The sequence below is a fragment of the Astyanax mexicanus genome, chromosome 1, assembly GCF_023375975.1.
Source record: "Astyanax mexicanus isolate ESR-SI-001 chromosome 1, AstMex3_surface, whole genome shotgun sequence".
NCBI lineage: Eukaryota > Metazoa > Chordata > Actinopteri > Characiformes > Acestrorhamphidae > Astyanax > Astyanax mexicanus.
Window position 1 is genome coordinate 41,624,232 of NC_064408.1, and position 20,908 is coordinate 41,645,139.

Here is a 20,908-nt window from a genome sequence, read left to right on the forward strand (position 1 = left end):
CAGTAAAAGTACACAATCTAATCCATGCTCACGATGTACCCGAGATGGATTTACACCACTAAATCACTCCAGAGCTGTGCATGTGTGTGTGTGTGTGTGTGTGTGTGTGTGTGTGTGTACTATATACCTGTGTGTATATATGTAGGAATCAACTAAATCTTTCACCCATACATCTCTCTCTTTACACACATTTGTGTATTTATATATCATAGCAGGATTTGACGGCACACGTGTCTGACACATTACAAATATGCTAAGCAATTATATGTACTAATAAACCCCCAATTACAACATGTGTCCCATATTTAGTATCACAGATCCTATGTTTAATACTGCCCATATTTCAGGGTGTGTTTATTTATGTAAGAAAATAAAGTCATCAATATTGTTTTATGAAAGGAATAATAATATATTAAGGACTATTGTGGGCCATGCTTCGATATAGGTTCATGAGCCAATTTCAAATTGTCACAAGATGATGAAAAGAGGAGATACAACGTTTTATCTAGTGGTGTCAATCATTTAAACAACAATGAATCACAATCACAATATAATTATTTGATTAATCACGCTGAATCACTGTTGTCTTGCTTAAGCTTTTGATAATGGGTATTTGAACATAGTGAATAAAATAATCAGTATTATTGGTCCCTCTCCCGTAAAACATAATTGTATGAACCACAACAATAGTCGGGAACTAAATCATGGATAAAATCTTTTTTTTTTTTTTTCCTATGTTGGTATTTAACTGTATTTTAGGGAATCAGACAATAATAATGGTGTAGTGTAGACTAGCCCCATTTTTTTGCTGTATTATAAAATCTCAGGGTAAATTTACTGTATTATTAAACCTCAGGGTAGTTTTACTGTATTATAAAACCTCAGGGTAGTTGCACTGTATTATAATATTGTATTATATTTGTAATTATTATGCTAAGGTAGCTCCATATTCCACACTCAACAGGTTAAAGGAAATGTGTCATTTGCTGTGTGTGCATGATCACGTGAGTGTGTAAGAGAAAGCCAGAGAGAGAGAGAGAGAGAGATCATAAACTCCAGCATTAATAAAAGGTAATCCATCTTCTGAACTCAACAATTCACTAAATAAAACTGCTTATGCACCACTAGGGTCTGACAATTTTGTCACGTGATTAATTTGCATTAAAAAATAATTAACACATTCAATTCTCCAGGTTAACTGCATGTGTTAACATGTTAATGTTGACAACCCTAGTTTTATCATGATAGCATTGATAAATATCTTTTTAAAGAAAAATTGACATGCAGTTATATCCCAGATATGTGTAAGATATGTTCAAGATTATGGGTGTAGATACTAGGTCTTTCTGTATGACAGTCAGTTACCCCTAGAAGTGATGTGAGGGACACAAACAGCTCAGCGATATGTGCAAGACATCCTGCAGCCACGTGTTGTAGGGGTGTGCCATCTCGTATCGTATCACACGCAATAATATCGCCAACATTTTTGAATATGGTGAATGACATTATACCCTGAAATATCATGCCATACCACTCACCCATATTTATCACATCAGGATACTATTTTTTTTTTTTTTTTACTGTTTTTAGCAAAAGAAAAATTCACACTGTTCTCATTTCCCATTATATATCTACTAGAGACAGATTATCTGTCCAGTATAATTTATTTTACTTTAATCCTGGATATATGGAGATACAGGGGTTGGACAATGAAACTGAAACACCTGTCATTTTAGTGTGGGAGGTTTCATGGCTAAATTGGAGCAGCCTGGTGGCCAATCTTCATTAATTGCACATTGCACCAGTAAGAGCAGAGTGTGAAGGTTCAATTAGCAGGGTAAGAGCACAGTTTTGCTCAAAATATTGCAATGCAGACAACATTATGGGTGACATACCAGAGTTCAAAAGAGGATAAATTGTTGGTGCACGTCTTGCTGGCGCATCTGTGACCAAGACAGCAAGTCTTTGTGATGTATCAAGAGCCACGGTATCCAGGGTAATGTCAGCATACCACCAAGAAGGACGAACCACATCCAACAGGATTAACTGTGGACGCTAGAGGAAGCTGTCTGAAAGGGATGTTCGGGTGCTAACCCGGATTGTATCCAAAAAACATAAAACCACGACTGCCCAAATCACGGCAGAATTCAATGTGCACCTCAACTCTCCTGTTTCCACCAGAACTGTCCATCGAGACAATAAATTATTGTGGTCTAAAACCAGGTGTTTCAGTTTCTTTGTCCAACCCCTGGATTTGGAGAGCATTATTACAGTAGTATCATGACATTCTGGATCATTGACTTCTGTTACAAATCTGCTAAAATTCTAGCATTTTTTTATTTCTTAGTTAGGGGTGTGCCATATCGTACTGTATGCAATAATAAAATTATTTTTTCATTTTGTTGCAATAATGTATTTTTCAATATATATATAATATAATTTATTTAGTGTTTTATCATATCGCCAAGAGTATCATTCCATGACATATTGTGATATTATTTTAGGGCCATATCGCTCACTCCTAATGTGTTGCCTCTCATTACAGGGCTTCCAACTGGAACTGTTCAACAAGATAATGCTCACCCACAGACTACAGCAGTTGTAATGTCTCCTTTAGAAATTTTTTTTATTGATGAGTGTATATGTATTGCTGATCAGTTCATTAAAAATGACACAAAACACACACATTCCTTCTGCTTTTCACTGTGTAAGTACATTATATCTGCTGAGAGAGTGCTGTTGTCTGTGGGCTGGAGAAGTTTGAGAGGTTGAGAGGATCATCAGTTCTCCACACGCAGTGCAAGGACTGCCTGCGAGTTCATAACGAGCATTAAGAGCTCATATCCGCTGTGGGTTACAGTGTGTGTATGTGTGTGTGTGTGTGGCCTCCATTTAGTGACAAAGTCCAGATGAGGGCTCTGCACAGCGTCCAGCTTTAAACTCAATTATCTCTGTGTGTCTCTTTTTTTAGCAAGACAGAACGTGATAAACATCCTGAAAATCATTTCTGTGCAGTGCAGCTTACTGAGATGAGACCACGCACTGTCTTTGTCCAGTGTTTGTTAGTGTCATTAGCCTAGCATGTTCTGTTCTTAACTAAAGATAAAACACATTAGATATTACATATAACACATGCTGGCTGATGGACTGGACCAAACTGTTCTTTTAAAGGCAGATACATGAAACAAGATTGGCTGTTTATGAGAAATTTACTTTTCTCATAGTGGATGTTGCAAATGTTAGCACAATCTGGTGCTTGGTGAAGTCGGGAGGATTTTAGACCTTTTCATTCAGTCATTCAGTCATGCAGAAACATGTGCAGTTACTGTATGAGTGCATGACATGGTTGTTTAGGTCATATGACTGTTCATGAGGCCAAAATCCAAACGCTTTACAGCTGCAGTTACATAACACCTATAGCCCAGCCATCTGCCACCATAACCTACACACATACACAAGCAATCAGATAGATAGACTGACAGACAGACAAACAGACAAAAAGACAGACAAAAGGACAGACAAACAATCTGTCAATCTGTCTGTCTGTCAATTTGTCACAGAGACACATATATATGTAAATAGACTGACTGACAGATTGCCAAACTGACAGACGAATGAATTGAAAGACAGAGATAGGTATACAGACAGACAGACAGATTGACTGCGAGACAGACAGGTAATAACTAGCTGCATTCCAAGGCCTAGGTTCAGCCACTACATAGCAGTCAGTATGCTAGAGGAGAAGCCCCTCCAATACAGAGAGATGCACAAGCGCATTAACCATAGCAAAAACAAAAATAGCCAAATGCTGCAAAGTGTTTATAAGGTGTTTATCAGATGTGGTCAGTGGTTTAATATGCTGTTGAAATTAACCTTTGACCTTTGGTTTACACCATTTTGGTGGTGGATACAAATGATGACCACCGAGTGACGTGACTCGCCTATAAAAGACTTTGAAAAGGGTCTTAACAGAAGAGTCCTACTGAAGATCCTACCTTCTAGACTTCGAAGCATTTTCAAACTATTTTGGAGAACCATTCCTATTGGTCCAATATAAAAAATTTCCACCAACACACACACACAATGATGGGCGCACAGAGAGAAGAGCACAGAGACACGGGCACAGAGACATGCACATAGAAACACACAAAGACAGATGTACAGAGAGACAGATGCACATAGAGACATACACAGAGACACCTGCACAGAGATGCACACAGAGACAGATACACACAGGCTTGCATATAGAAACAGAGAGACAGAAATACACACAGACACAAGCACACAGACATGCACATAGACACACACACACAGATGCACGCACACATTCAGAGACTTGCACATAGAAACACATACACCCAGAGACAGATGCACACACATAGAAGTGCGTACAAAGACACAGACAGACAGAGGCACCACAGACACCCGGACAGACACCCGGACAGACACATTAAGGGCATTGCTGGTACAGAAATTAGTGCAACCAGTGCTGTCCTGCCACAGTTTACACTGTTGACTGTGTTTGGGTATAGATGTCTGTATGATTCTCCATATTCTGTAAGTAACTCAACAGCCAAGCCAGTTCAATACCTACATAAAGTGTGTGTATAATAAACAGTCTATATAGAGTATCAGTTTTATTTGGCTACCCCAGTTTCAGTAAGACCTTTCAGTGAGCCTGTGTGTTTGCGTCTGTGTTTGCATGTGTGTGTGTGTGTGTGTGTGTGTGTGTGTGTGTGTGAGAGATTCTGCCGCAGGTATGTGCTTGGTCAGCAGGATGCAACACTTCTGTTCACTGCGGTACAGGACAAAAGCAGCTCAGTCATCACTGCTATGTTTGGAATGTCCAACCACACACACACACACACACACAAAAACAAACAAACACACACACACACAAACTTTACACTTTAGAAGAAAAAATATTTGTTCTTTTCAACCCCTCTTTTAAAATGTCTAAATGCTTCTGAAACTCCTTGGAGACTAAATGCATAACCTAGAGGGTGTGGTTATTCAAATATATGCATATTAGGACTGCACGATATTAGAAAAATGTACATTGCAAAGGTTATTTTTTCCATGATATATATATCCCGATACTAAACAATGCAGGGCCTGTGACATCACCAGCCCTGCCCTCTCCCTTGAACTGTCTTGCGTCCGGACCAATCAAGAGCTGAGTGAGCTCCGAGCTCTTAAAACCCGAGGAAAACAGCAAAACAACAGTAATCAGCCCTTTAATCAGCCATTTAAACTGCTTTTAAAAGGTAAATGTTCTGGCAAATGTTCCCAAACTCTAAGGACTGTTTTTTTGTTTCCAGCAGGATAATGTTCAATTTCACAAAGCTAGATCAAAAAAAGGGTGGATGAAAGACCAGATCAAGACAGTGTCATGACCAGCCCAATCTCCAGACCTGAACCCCACTGAAAAAAGCTATGGAATATAATCAAGAAGATGGATGATCACAAGCCATCAAACCAAGCTGAACTGCTTGAATTTTTGCACCAGGAATGGCATAAGATCACCCAAAAGCAGTGTGTAAGACCGGTGGAGAGCATGCCAAGACACATGAAAGCTGTGATTAAAAATCTGGGTTATTCCACCGAATACTGATTGATACTGAACTCTTCCTTAGGTAAAACTTAAACTCTAAATGAATATGAACTTGTTTTCTTTGCATTGTTTGAGGTTTGAAAGCACTGAATCTTTTTTTATTAATTTGACCATTTCTCATTTCCTGCAAATAAATGCTCTAAATGACAATATTTTTAATTGGGATTTGGAATAGCTAAATGTTGTCCGTTGTTTATAAAATAAAACCACAATGTTCATTTTACTTAAACATATAACTATAAATAGCAAAATCAGAGAAACTGATTATTTTGAAGTGGTCTCTCTATACAAAATCTCATTTCGTTCTTGTGAACTCAATATTGCCTCATGAGATGAGTGTCTCATCACACTCCTAGTCATAACTCAATACTTTTTGTTGTTGTTTTTTAGCATTATTTCCATTAAAAATATTTGCATGAAGTTGAATATGGGGTTATAAAACAAGTGTATAGATCACACAGGTGCGATTTGTCAGAAGGCAAAAATGCAGGGACATTTCTTTTGAATTCGCTCTCCACCAATCACAGCTCTCATTCAGGTATAATAACAGCCAGCTATGATGACTGACAACTATAACTTCAAATGGGATTAACTGATATCCTACTAGATCACTCTGTAGGTTACAAAATAGCAGCACATGATGTCCACAGTAGAAGCTAGAACAGATTCTACTCATTAAAAATCACATTAGCCGCTGTACTCACTGATTAGAAGGACTATTCAGACACTCTGACACATTGTGCATCACCTGACATAGTGCATCATGTAGTTCTGCACAATAATGGGCAAATTTGACATTGCAAATGCTATTTTTTTACGATATATATCGCCATATCAAACAGTTCAGGGCATTACCAGCCCCGCCCCCACCCGTGCACTGTCTCGCGTCCGGAGCGATCAAGAGCTGAGTCAGCACAGAGCACTCAAAACCCGAGCAAAACGGCAAAACAACAGTAATCAGCCCTTTAATCAGGCATTTAAATGGCTTTTTAAAATGTAAATAAGTGTGTTTTTCTACTGTAACTGGAAATATGTATGCTGCAAAACTGTGCTGGACTGAGGTGCACAGCTTTCCACATGTGCATTTAAAAGCAAGTGCCTAACCATGTGGATGGAGGCCATGCGGTTACCTCGCTTCTCAGACAGCAGCAGCCTGTCACTCACACAGACACAGAGACAGCGCTGTGTGTCAAGAATTAAAACAGTGCAACATGATCTGTTTGATTTAATTGCCACAAAGTGACATCACACGTCCTGATATGTGACTACTGCACATGCTCACATCGTGATGACGATGCTTAAACGATATATCATGCAGCCCTATTCTGCACTACCGATCTCACAACAGCAGCTATGAAAGAACATAAAGACAGGGAGATCTTGGGCAGGTCAATCACTGCAGTTCACTCCATGTGTCCATGTGCTCTATTAGGACCTGCTAGCCTGTAGCTGTGCTGCAGCAGACCACACACACTGCAGCACAACACACACACACACACAGTACCTGTAACATACATTACATTACACTAACAGAAAGCTTCTTCAGGAGGTCCTGTAATGAAGACATGAATACCAGATTCCACATGTTTTTCTCTATTTTAAAGGGTTCTTCAAATGATGTGGCTGGTTCTTTACAGCACTAAAAGGATTCCACTATTGTTATGAGGCTAGTACCATATGTATAGAACCATAAAAGCATTGAATAGTGTGTTAAAATAACCACACACACCCTCATTAAAATGTAAAAAGGTAAAGCTCCTACCTCATAAGCCTTCACCTTCCTTACTCTCCCTCCGTCTAGCTCAATGTTTCTCTCTCTCCCTCTCTTTCTCTCTCTCACACACACACACACACACATACACACTCAGAGTCACGTTCACTCGTAAGCACTGACTCATAGAGGTAAAAGGATTGATGATGGAGGATGAGGGAGAGAGAGAGAGAGAGCACACGCTAAGGACACGCCCCTAAAGTGCATTCACACAACCTGCTGAAGAAAAAGCCACCCTCCCTCTTACTGAAGGACAAGATATTCAATGTTTAGAGCCTTTTTAAATACTAGAATTTTGTGGCACATTTTTCCCCCTCATACTGGCTGCTAGCTACATGTTCATGTATGCATGACTGCTCATGACCACACATGTCCTGCATCCATTTAGTGCATTGGTTGTGCGCATCCTCAGAAATGAAAGCTAGGTTCCCTGAAGAATCTTACTTTCTGCTATCTCAGACTCTGATCTCAGATATTTTCTGGTTTATTTTCATACACAAAGCACACTGGATAGTAAGAAGCACTGTTTTTAAAGTCCACCAAGTGCTGGATGTTAATCTACACAGATTTCTCTCCTGAAAACTGTTTATTTTGGTGAATTAAGTGCTTTCGTTTATTTACAGTAAGCTTAGATTTCCAGATTTTCATTAGACAGCGCTACACTGAGGAACCCTAAGTGTTCCAGTAAACCAGAGCGATATTAGCTAGCGGTTAAGCCCACAAAGTTTGTTTTAACAGGGTAAATGGGCAAGCGGGTAATGTTAATTCTGCTCCAGCAGTGCTAGCCGGGGTTAGCAGCAGGCTACAGTTCGACATACTCTGCTCTGAACAGCAAAAGAGCTTACCAGCGATTAGTGTGGTTAATGGGTGATTCTAACGCTGCTCCAGCAGTGCTAGCTGGGGTTAGCAGCAGGCTACAGTTCAATATACTCTCCTCTGAACAGCAAAATAACTAACTAGCGCTTAGCTTGGTTAGAAGTTAGAGGGTTATGCTAATGCTGCGCTAGCAGTGCTAGCCGGGGTTAGCAGCACAGTACAGGCCGATAATACTCACCTCTGAACGGCAAAAGAGCTAGCGCTTAGCACGGTTAGCAGCTAATGCTAATACTGCTCCAGTCTTGAGTGTATGTGCTTGAGAACTAAACTGAAACTCCTTTGTAATGCTGCACTTTAGCGGAGTGGCTCTACTTCTGGAAAATTAAGGTGCATCGGATCACAATGAGCAGTGACGATTTTTTGGGAAAATTAAAGGCCTCTAAGTGCACCTTATAGTGCAAAAAAAAAATACAGTAGGAGTGCAGACTGTTGAATCTCCTTAAATAATTAATGATTTTTCATGGTCATTTTCAAATGTGAAAGTCTGGACCAGAGGTTCTTGTGTTTATTTGTTTGTATATGTTTGGTCCGGTAAGTTTTGGCTTCAACTTAATACTTCCTGTCATCATCAGCTATAAGGGCAACATTTCTCTATACTTCATATTAACTGGTTTGCAGAATGTTAGTTATGAGTGAATGTTTTTTTTGTTATTTTTCAACAGGTAATAAAGGCTATATGAAGCAGAAAGATGAGCTGATGTTAAGATACTCCCGGTTTTGTGATCTTGGCTCAAACAAAATCATATCTGTAAAGTCAGACGAGTGTTCAGGTAAGCCAGTTAGCCAGCGATGTTAGCTAGCGGTTCGTCACACGTAGCTTGTTTTAACATGCTAAACGGGAAGGCTCCAGTGCGGTATTACTCACATCTGACTGGCGAAAGAGCTAACTAGCGCTTAGGTAGGTAATGCTAATGCTGCTCCAACAAAACAGTAATAGCTGGTGTTAGTTTGGTTTTGTACGCAGGAATATATGTGCAGGATTCGGTGTGAAATAGAAAGCATCATGGAATGATTCCGATGCACCAAGTTCACCTTGCCATGTCTAGTTGGCACCACTAACCGGACAACTCTACTGAGAGTACATCACTCATCCTATGAAGTGAGTAGCTATTAGCACAACAACACAGCAGAGTTAACAAACACTGAACAGCACTTTCAGTTGTGTTTACACACCACTAGTGGGCGCTGTTTTTGATGTATTCCATTGTCAGCAGCAGTGCGTATGCTTCAGCTGTGAAGATGATACTATGGCCTGGCAGGCGAATGCTGTGGTGCAAATTTGTGGTGCTGTTTCTGTTTTTGATCCATGAGTGTAAATTGTTTTGTGGATAGGGTACATGTTTTGAATGTCAAAGAACTGAACTTGATAGTCATGAGTGGGTGTGCAGTTTCTGGTTTTCGGTTAGTTTTAATGTGACAGTTTTTTTTTTGTTTTTTTTTCTGTTCCCAAGGGTCTATAGGATCATGCGCTTTCCTTAAACTGGACATGTCAATGACCAACTTTTCCAGGGCCGTCTGGATCTGAAGTCCTAATGGTTTCACCACGTTTGGTTTTCTTTCATACAGGTTTAAGAGATGGGATGAGACAGAGGGATGTGCTGGGTTTGAACGTTTGGATCATTGGAGCTTTATGGTGTATTGAAGTGCTAATTGTAGTCTTCTGAGATAGGGTGGAGGCTCGTCTGCCTCCAGACAATACGCAACATTAGCAATGTAATCCCCTAAACTAAACATTAACTCAAACCCGCAGTGCTAAACTAAGCTCTCCTGACTGTTTACCGAAAGCTTAAATGCTGTGGTTAGAACTTTCACTAATCCGGACAGATGTTGACCATCTGTAATGGTTCTAAATCAGGTTAGACTAAAACCTGAAGCACTGCTTCCAATTACTGTCAGCTCAACAACACGAGCAGACCCATCTCATCCAGGAGACTGATGGAGCTAATGGAGTCACATGTTTTAAACACACACACACTTGCGGCATTAGGCAGAAGTTGCTACAGTCGTATTGAATCAATGTTGTTTCAGTGACTTTTTTTGTATAAAATGTTACAACAAGAAGCAAACAGGTTCAAATCAGGACACACCTCAGCAAAGCAATACACCTAAAAACAAAGTGTTCACATGGACAATTAGGGCCCTATAATAACCGCAATGCAAAAAGCATAAAAAAATCAAGAAATGAAAGCAGAATTCAGATAGAAACAAGGAATTAGCACAGAAAAAAAACACAGAATTAAAAAATCTAAAAAACAAAAACAAATGCTACCCAAAAACGTGAATTTGTTCTTTTAGCATCTTTACTTACTAGGGGTGTAGTGGTATATGTATTCCTTGCGAAGGTTTGGTTTGCGCAAACGCATGCAGAATACACGGCACACAGGCAGTCTATATAATATACTTGTGGAACCATAGACTGTGTATAGCTGGACAGAGCATCGTCTCTCAAAAGTGAAGTCACCACAGGTCGGGCGCCCCCTGCTGTTCGGTTTCAGAAAGCTGTGCAACCCCACCCATCCCCATAGGTTTCAATGGCAAAACAGACAACTTTCAATCTCGTTTTTTTCCAATATACTGTAATTCTACCTCCATTATTTAAATGCAACAGCTAGTGTAACCTCTGCCTATACTGTCAAATTTTTATATCCCCACAGAATTCGCTTTTTAAAACATTATTTAGCTCTATTCAAAAGATTTTGGCTTCATTTTCACTGAATGAATGGGAACGGAGACACGACGTCCATCTTTTTTTACAGTCTCTGTGTGGAACCAATAAACGTAACCCAGAAAGTGCAGCTGCAGCACTGTTGCTATTAGCAACTCGCTACTGACTTAGCCTAGGTAGAGAAGTTTAGCTCTGACTGAAAGTTGGAACCCACAAGTAGAGAGCGCAGAAACGCAGATCATTTAAACTGTCCACACACAGCTATCCCTAACCCAGTGCTGCCTTAGGAAATTAATGGTCACCTGTTGCTTTCCAGTGTGAACGCAGGGTTAGGCGCTCATACTGTGGGGTTTATACCGAGGTGTGAACTGACCTGTGAACTTTCTGTACTGTTACCCCTCTAGTACTCACTACATATACCTAAATCCTTCAAATTGTTCAGTGTCTGTACATATAACTAGCAAGCTGGTGTGAAAGGGTCTAAAAGACTAGTTTTTAGTAGCTAAAAGCTAAAAGCTAAAAAAAACATACATACATAACAACATAACACATAAATCAACAAAAACACTGCAAAATTCAGGGCATAGCATAATCAGTGTAGTATATGTGATTATACAAACATCCAGTGGCAACGGCAACTTAAAGCTGGTAAAGTTGCAGCATTATTTGGAGTGAGCTCTGGTACCAGTATCTCCAAATTAAAGCCCAAGTTCCATATAACAGGGGATGTTGGAGACAGGCAGAACAGTGGGCATCCCAAGACGATCTTCAAGCATCAAACGAGTCAGAATAAGCTGTTTGGCATTAAAAGAGAGAATTTGGCTTTTTTTTTCCATGGGCACAACCCACTTGGTCAGCTCTGCTGCTCATCCCACAAATGCATATTCCATATGAATGCAGATGTATTTAAAAGTAAAATTAACAGGCTTTGCAACTGTATACGATTTACTGATTTACTGGCAAGAAGCATTTTTACAACAAAGAATTGATTTATCAAACACATATTTCCTTATTTTGCTGAATATTAGATCACAAGTGGCTAACTTCAAAATATATCTAAAACCACCTCCAGACATCTTTTTTACAGGTTGTTAAAATCATCATCATAAAAGCAACATCATTTTATAAGCAACTGAGAAGCACACAGGGACCACCCAATCACAGAGAACAAAGACAGCAGTCAGAGAACGCAGAGATGAGATGAGAGAGAGAGAGAGAGAGAGAGAGAGAGAGAGAGAGAGAACTTCCGTGAAATCCAGGGCTGCTCTGAGTTGCGAATGTGAAAAGCGACCGAGACAAAAGGAGTTAATTGCTCAGGCTTGGACTGGGCCTCAAACTCTACTCAGAGCAAAGCAGAGCTGACCTCCAGTTCGGACGGCACAAAGCTCGGGTCCAGAGGGGTCGGACCACAAGCCGACCCCATTTCTGCAGGACGATGGGAACTTGCTTGTTTCTGAGCTCTGTCGGCAGCAGGCCCCAATCAATCTGGGTCTGGGGACAGTGAGCCAGTCAAACGCCAAGAAGAGTAAAAAAAAGACTGCTATTTTTACTACTAATATAAAATTACATTATAAATTTACACTGAGAGAAAAGCCGGGCTTGTAGGATCAAAAGCTAACATCTCAGTGGCAGATACTACAGAGATCTTTAGAGATACCTTCATAGTATTCTTTCAGCCAAGGGGGCCTTTACAGGTGTTAGAGATGATTTCTTGTTATGGTTGATAGGTAAATTGGGTTTGGCTGCACTCTCAGGCTAACAAGATAAAAAACAGTTGCTTTCAGGCTTTAAAACACAGTATTACAACTAAACTCTGATGACCAAGGATTAACTAAAATATTGAACAGAAAGTTGTAATAACATTGTGGTTCCATTCCCTTCTTTTCTATAGAAACAAAGCCACAATTCTGTGCAATGTTGTCCAATTTGAAGAGGTAAAGCCAGACTCGCTTATACTTGCCCCCATTCCCTCAGACCAAGTGTCTCAGACTGCCTACATTGATGTGAGCATAAAAACACAGGGTTCATTGGACCAATCACAGCTGCTGATGCCTGCATCGCCGCTATGTGTAGTTACTTTTTAGGGGAGGTACACATCAAGCTAGTAAACTACAGAATAGTGTATGCAACTATGCATTGGGAACACATGGGCTAGGGCTGCACAATATATCGTTTTTAGCATTGGCATTGTGATGTGCGCATATGAATTAGTCATATCGTAGGGTATCGCAATATCTTGTTCTCATTTTCCTTGATCTTATTCATTAGAGGCAGATTATATTTACTCTTTATTAGTAATGCACGGATATATTTGGCAACCAAAATGAAGTAAAAGGACTGAATAATTGGTGCCAAATTTTTGGGACGGGATGTGTTTCGCTGTCAAGAGGAAACTTTGGTACAATTCACATTCGATGCAAGAGGCTCCACATGCAAATCCCAAAGTTCAGTTCAGAGTTCTTTAGCTTCAATTGGACGAGGCAAAAGTCACGGGACACGATACTAGTTCCTGCCTCCTCTCAGCATGCATTTTATTGAGTAAATGACCCTGAATTGCACACAAAATTAAGCACTAATATCAGTATCCAAGTGAAGTCCATGAACATTTCCTGTCTTTTGTGTTCGATTCCAAAGCCTCACGTGCCTCCTCAGCTGGTTGCCGGGGCATACGGTTACCATGGTGATGCTGTTCCTAGGGTTACGCCTGCAGCTTGAGCATCACCACCCCTTTAGTAACAAAAGGGAAGGGGTCAGAACTAAAATACACACACACTCACACACACACACACACACACACACAGTGGACTGTACAGGTTGTTTAAGCTGTTGATAATGCTCAGTGGAGCTGAACTAATGGGTCTCATTAAAAGGATGGAGGCGAAGCGTGAAGGCCTGTGGATGTACTGGCACGCTTCAGACATGCATTATTCATGCCGCATTGTTTAAAAAAAGAAAAAAAAAAAGTTTGGCCTACTTTCGTGACGCTTCTGGAGTGCTGGGAAAAATCTGGAACCATACTAGAGCACGGTGCTATCAGACTAGTGCTGGAATCAGACTTTACATCTCATTTATACTCATATATACTCCTTTTTGTAAAGAAAGGAACACATGCCCACATACTTCTTCGCATTCTTTTTGTTGCCATGAATGTTAAACTGTCCATCCACTAGAGGGCAGAGCAGAGTCACAGGTTTGATCATGACAGTGTAGAGGGTTATAATAAAGTATCTATTACAAAAAAAAAAAGAGAGAGAGAGAGAGAGGAAGCGGAGTAGGGCATTCTCACATTTGTCCCAAATAAACAGGTCTGTGTCCAGGACCGTTTCTGGCCTTGTTTGAGGGAGGGGTTGGGGTTCAGTAGTGATGGTTTACTTTCACACACAGAAGAACTTTAGCCTAACCGTGGATTGACTGTGCAATTACATGCATCGCTTTTCTGTGTTTTATCCATGTAGGCCAGCACAAGACTCTGCTGTATCACCATGCTGACAGCACACACACACGCACTCACTCCACAAAGCTGAGCTAATTGCAGTAACCTTATTATAGCCCTATCACAGTGTGGCTTTATTAGGTTGCTGCTCATGGAAACGGAAGTAATGCGACAAGTTAAAGCAAAGCAGTTAGGTTACACAATGAACCAATCACACAACCCCACACCCAGTACCAGGAGCAGATAGCTTCCATAGAAGTGTATGCCACAGACCACTGAATTCTAGAGGACCAGACATCAGTCTAAGCATATTTTCTACCAAATTTCCTATATAAATTTGCCACGTTCATATGCAGTGGTTGTCTTTTTTTAAATATACTTTATTTAGAGAAAAATATTTTTGCAATAACAAATCCAAAAAAGACATACAATTTCTCATATAAAATTTAGAAAAGTTACAATTTTACATTTAGAGATTGTAAACCCATTTCCAGTGTTACTGCTCTGTTCCATCTGTATTTATAAGCTTTCAGAGAACATACACAAACACAGACGAAATGAACGCAGAATTCAGACAGAAGGTTCAGTCTGTACCTGTATTTTAAATTGAGCAAGAATAAGCCTTAAAGCTTCAGTCAGGTTTAATTATTTCTGCTTTTGGTCATCTTCCCATTTTTATATTCAGAAAAATATTTCTCTAGTTTCAGCTCCAAATCATTCCTATTTTAAGCATTTTCACACTTCTTTGCACCTCTGTTTTTGCTACTGTACTTTACAGACTGATACATATGTAAATGAGCCCTGTTCTAAATGGCTACTATATAAGATGTTGACTCATTCTAAATGCAGCTTGAACTGAAACAGTCCTTATAACTTCACTGAAAGTGGGCAAGCTGAACAGCTATTGGCTGATGCATGTAAATGGGGTTCTTTTTTGTGGACAATATATTGTCACATAAAAATATTGCAATAAATATTATTATTGTAATTTTTAGATAATTAAATTGCACTGACATATAATAACTGACATACAACAAAATAGCAAACAAAAACCCAATTATACCCTTGTAAAGATCATAGTTTGGGAAAAATATATATTTTTCTTTACCTACCTTTACCATACTGTGTGTATGTAGTCACAGTTATTGAAGGAAGACTATCTTAAATACTTTTCACTGGTATTTATGTATACAAACATACAAATAAAGACAACAGATGTCACGATTATAAGAGTAGGATTATTAAATATTACGGAGGTCATGTCCATCTACTGTACGATAAGTGGATAATGTAATTATCGAGACAGGGCTAGAAAGCACAAAACTATTATTTTTTTAGATTTCAGAGCTTTGTTTCCATATATTGATTGTCTGGGAAAATAAATAAATAGGTCTACAACCACAACACACCAGCGGCAACATCTTAAAATGTTCAGTGTAATTAGAAAAATAGCTAAGGCTGGTTTAGAGAAAATATCACTTTATAGCCATACAGACTGTCTGAGATGTGGGTTGGGATAGAAACACTGGTAGCAGCTTATTCACGTATAGATTTACTTTGGCATCAGAATTACACTGAGTGTGTGTGTGTGTGTGCATTCGTGTGAGGAGGATCAAACCGAAGCAAAGGCCTTTAGAGTGAGGCCAAATCACTTGACCCCGACAATAAATCCAACAAATCTGTTATTCCCTCTATTCTCTCTGTTTCAAACTCCCTAATCTCTTCCTTTCTCCATCAAGCTCAGCCATGCTCCACAAACCGCCTTTTCTTCTCCGCCTTCTAGAGGTGTGCCAAAAAATCGATTCACATAAGAATCTTGATTCTCATTTACTACGATTCAGAATCGATTTAAAATGTCCCAAAATCGATTCTGAGGGGCGGGTTTTAGACTGATTTTGGGCTGGGTATTTTTGTTGGACCTGGCAACCCTGGGGATAGCGCTTGTCCTTTCAAACGGAGATCTTCCAGACACACACAGAGCGTAGGTGTTTGAGAATCACCGGTAAGATGGCAGAACAAGCACTATATTACATTAGATTAACGTGTAGTTTCAATGTTTTATGGCAGAATGCTTCATAACAAGCATAAAAAAGATCGCTAGTAGTTAGTTTCAGTAACTGTTAGCTAGCTAACTAGCTAACTTTCCAGTTCCACCTTAAATAACGCTACAGGTGGCAGCGGGCTGCAGCATTTAAGGCGGAACGGAAAAATACAATAAGCTAATCAGAGCTAATTTCAGCTCCTCATCACAGAGGAATTAAGGAATGGACCATATGAATTAATTTCTCCACCTCCTGCCCCCTTTCTGAAGAAATACAACGACCTTAAATTAACTAGTTAATCAGCAGCTGCTCCTGAACTTTAGCGCTCCACTGCTATCATCACATCAGCCCAGCAGCGTCACCTACACACCACCGCTAGTAGCCTGGTAATAAAGCAGTGTTATTAATTATTTATTTATTGTTCATTAACGTCATTGTGATATCCCAGTGATTTCTCTGTCACTGAGGACCCACATTCCTGCACATTTTATTGTTTTTGTAACACATTACCTGCTCCAGGACCAGTGTATATTATGGAGGGTTTTTTTTCAATAAGATTCATAAGCCAGAAGCAGAAATTTTTATAATTCAAATCGTTTTGAATCAAAAATCGATTTTGAATCGAATCGTGGCCCCCAAAATCGGAATCGAATCGAATCGTGAGATAGTAAACGATTCCCACCCCTACCGCCTTCCCTCCTTCATTCACCCCCCAACTTTCTCCCTCTATCTCCATCTCTACATACATCTTTCTCACTCTCCCTCTTCATCTCATTCTCCCTCACCCACTCATGGCAGTGAAGGTGTTAAAGGGTCAATTTATTCTGACCATTTCTTGTATTTCACTGTTCTTCAAATTAGCAATATTACATAAGAAAATCTTCCTAAGCTCCAATGAAAGTACGTAAAATAAAAAGAAATTGGAGCATATATAGTTGCCCATTAATCATGACCTCTTGAAACAATGCAAAAAAACAACTGACAGATTAATCGCCAGATTAACATTGTATCAAAAATGAAAAACAAATTTTTGGTGGGCAACAGAGGCCATTTAATAATTACGCTGTGCATCTGTTACTAACATTTATGAGCTTTAAAGAACAGAAAAAAGTGTATAAAATTTTCCTAAAGAGTCTTAACTGAAAGTGGGAGCATCCCACTGAACACTTACTCTCACACACACACACGCACGCTTGCGAACGTATTTGAGATTTTTCTCTTAACTAAACCGCTTTAGAGAGCGTTTAGAAGGTTTTTTAGAAGTCCGAATGGACTTACGGTGTGGAAGTATTTTGGCTTAAAGCCAAATGAGCGAGGAGAACCATCAACGCGAATCAGTCGGTATGTTAACTTGTTTCAAAACAGTGGAAACAAAGCTGAGATCTCATTTAAAGCGCAACATCCAGCCCTATTTACTGAGCTGAATACTGGGCTACGTCAGTGCGTGGTGACCGTACAAATGACGTTTACGCACTACTTCGCACACAATGCATCGTACAATTAAGCATGTCTAACTGCACCTCACTCTCTGTAATGAAGCATGCAGGTGTTAACGTGTGTGTGATATCTAGGACACCTTCAGTAAAGGTGATAATGATAAATTACGATGTAATAATGAGCTATAAAAATCTCACATAGGCCAGTTCTATCACCACCTCATCATCCTCATCTGATACAAACAGAAAGACAGGAACTGTGAGGCAAATGCTGCTGCTTATGCATTATGGGACTCTATCAATTCTGAACGAACACACACACACTCACACACCTCCCTGATCCTCCTTCAGTCACCATGGATACCCTCTCTGCGTCATAGCAACAAACCCTTAAACATTCGACGTCAGCAGTGTTGTGTGTGGCTGAACTGCAGCAGCCGAGGCTGAGCTCACAATCTTGTAGGGTTCAGTGCTCACACACCTGCCCACACACACACACACACACACACACACTTTAGCTTTAAGATAGGAAACGCATCCCATTTCCTATTAAATCCCCCCAAAATAGAAAGAGGGTACAGAGTAAACCCTGACCAACAGACATGCGGACAATGCTAAATAACCACCATGATCAACTTGCAACTGTTCTTTTTTGTTAACGATATATATATCGCGAGATTAAACAACGCAGGGCCCGTGACGTCACCAGCCCCGTCCCCACCCGTGCTGTCCCGTGTCTGAGCCGATCAAGAGCTGAATCTGCTCCGAGCATCAAAACCCGATGAAAACAGAAAAACAGCAGTAATCGGCCCTTTAATCAGGCATTTAAATGGCTTTTTAAAAGGTAAATAAGAGCATTTTTCTAGGATTAAAAGCATGAATTCAGCTGTAAATGGAAATATCTGCGCTGCAAAACTGTGCTGGACTGAGGTGCACAGCTTTTGACATGTGCTTTCACAAGCACATGCCCAACCATGTGGATGGAGGCCATGCAGTTACCTTGTGTTCACTCCTGCCCCCTCCTCATGCTTTTCAAGCAGCAGCAGTCTGTCACTCACACGGACACAGAGACTGCGCTGTGTATCTACTTCTTTTGTCAAGAATCAAAACATTGCAACATGACATGTTTGATTTAATTGCTTTAAGTGACATCTATAGCCCTTCGATGTGACTATTGCGCACGCCCACATCATGATGACGATGCTTAAACGATATACATCTACAGACACAGCGTCTACAGACACAGCTGCTGTATCTTGTTTGTGGCTCCGTCCCTTTGAAAACAAATTGTTTGAACATGGAAAACGTGCTGTTGCGCTTTTAGCATTAAAGCAGCTTTACACAAATAGTCATGCTATTCTGGAACACAGGACCATCCTGTGTTCAATATCTTGCCCCCATCCCAGGCAGCTCTGACCAATCAGTGTAATTTTTCTTGAGAAAAATCAAAACCTCAAGTCACAAAGCCACAACCACAACAAAACCACAAAAACAACTACAACCCCAACCACAAAATCTTTACAAAACACTTCTAGCAGACGTTTCCTGACGTGACAGTCACCGAATACAGGATGTAATAAAATGCCTGAGGGTTCACAGGGTTCAAACTATCCTATCTTAAAATAACAATCAAATCTGATCCAATCAGAGATTTTATGATTCAGTGAATCGTTTCGTAAGAATCATCGTAATTGAATCATTTTTAGGTAAGAGGTTTCCACCCGTGGTGTCCAGCTGTTAATTATCAGTGTAGTTGGAGATTTAACCAGGGGTTTGACTGACTGATGTTCTGAGAAATGACATCACATCCTGAGCATATCCCCCCACCCAGCACAGCCCTCATTCTCATCTGGACCCCCGCCCCAGGAGAGGAACACAGCTGGACTGACGAAGGGCGTTTCTGGGTCTGTCCCAGACCCCTCTATCTTGCTGACTTCAACCCAACATGTGTATGCAGATGCTGGAGCTCAACTGAGACCAGATTTAAAGGGATTATTTGCTTTAATAAATGCTGTAACTCTGATTTCTTAACCTATTTCACACCTTAAAAGTAGTCAGTCAATCAGCCAAGTTATGTTTATTGTCTCAATAATTTTTTATAATCTTGATATTGTCTATTGTGTTTATTTGTATGTTTGTTCGCGTATATAACAGTGAACAGTATTTTAGCCAGTCATGCTTCAATAACTGTGACTCCATACACACAATGTGGACTAAAGTAGGTGAAGTAGTAAGTAGATAATTCCCAAAAAAATTATAATAAATTATTAATTCAAATTTTGTTGTCTTTAAAAGTGTATCATTGCTTTTTTATGCTATTCTGTTATCATTATGTCAGTGGCATTGAATAGTCTTAAAATTACAAAAAATATTATCACAATAATTTGTGGGACAATATCCTCCACAAAAAAAAATCTTATCATGACAGGCCTAGTCTAAAGCTTTATGGGGAAGGTTTGAGGCTAATGCTAACAGGTAATATGCGCTGGCTTTGTTAAAAGCTTGGACACACCAAACCAAAGAAATGCTCCCTAGCGTTCTTCGGTTTGCTAAGGTTCAGGATTTGTTCAGCACCATTCAAAGCACAATATATACAGGAGTTTCTGTTTAATTCTCTAGCACCGGGGCTGAAGTAGCATTAGCCGCTAACCGCTATTTCCTCTTTCAGACGTGAGTATTATCAGACTGAAGAACACTGCTGGAGCAGCATTAGCATTACCCACTACCCGCTAAGCGCTAGCTCTTTCACCATTCAGGAGTGAATATGATCGGACTGTAGCCTGCATGTTTACTGTGTTAAAACAAGCTATGTTGGACAAAATGCTAGCAAATATCACCCTGGCTTACCAGAACACTCAGGGTTCCTCGGAGTATCGCTATTGGTTAGCTGCTAATGCTAATGCTCCAGCCATAGTGCTGGAGAAATTCGGGAATCTAATCTTACTGTAAATAAACGGAAGAGCTTTACTCACCCAAACAAACAGTTTTCAGGAGAGAAATCTGTGTAGATTAACATCCAGTACTCGTTTGACTTAAAAAAAAAAAAAAATCAGTTTTGTTTACTTAACTGC

The 20,908-nt window shown here is 39.9% G+C and overlaps 1 protein-coding gene across 23 annotated transcripts in view; it reads right to left on the reverse strand.

Moving 5' to 3' along the window:
* The window catches only part of epb41l2 (erythrocyte membrane protein band 4.1 like 2), a 135,762-nt gene that overhangs the window by 91,744 nt on the left and 23,110 nt on the right, over window positions 1–20,908 (reverse strand). The window contains exon 1 of one of the 23 annotated variants that reach the window (XM_049478874.1): window positions 7,377–7,448. The exons of the other annotated variants lie outside the window; for them this stretch is intronic. The gene's annotated coding sequence lies outside the window, so the exon portion shown is untranslated. Of the gene's footprint in view, window positions 1–7,376; window positions 7,449–20,908 lie in introns of those variants that run through there. 23 annotated transcript variants of the gene reach the window in all.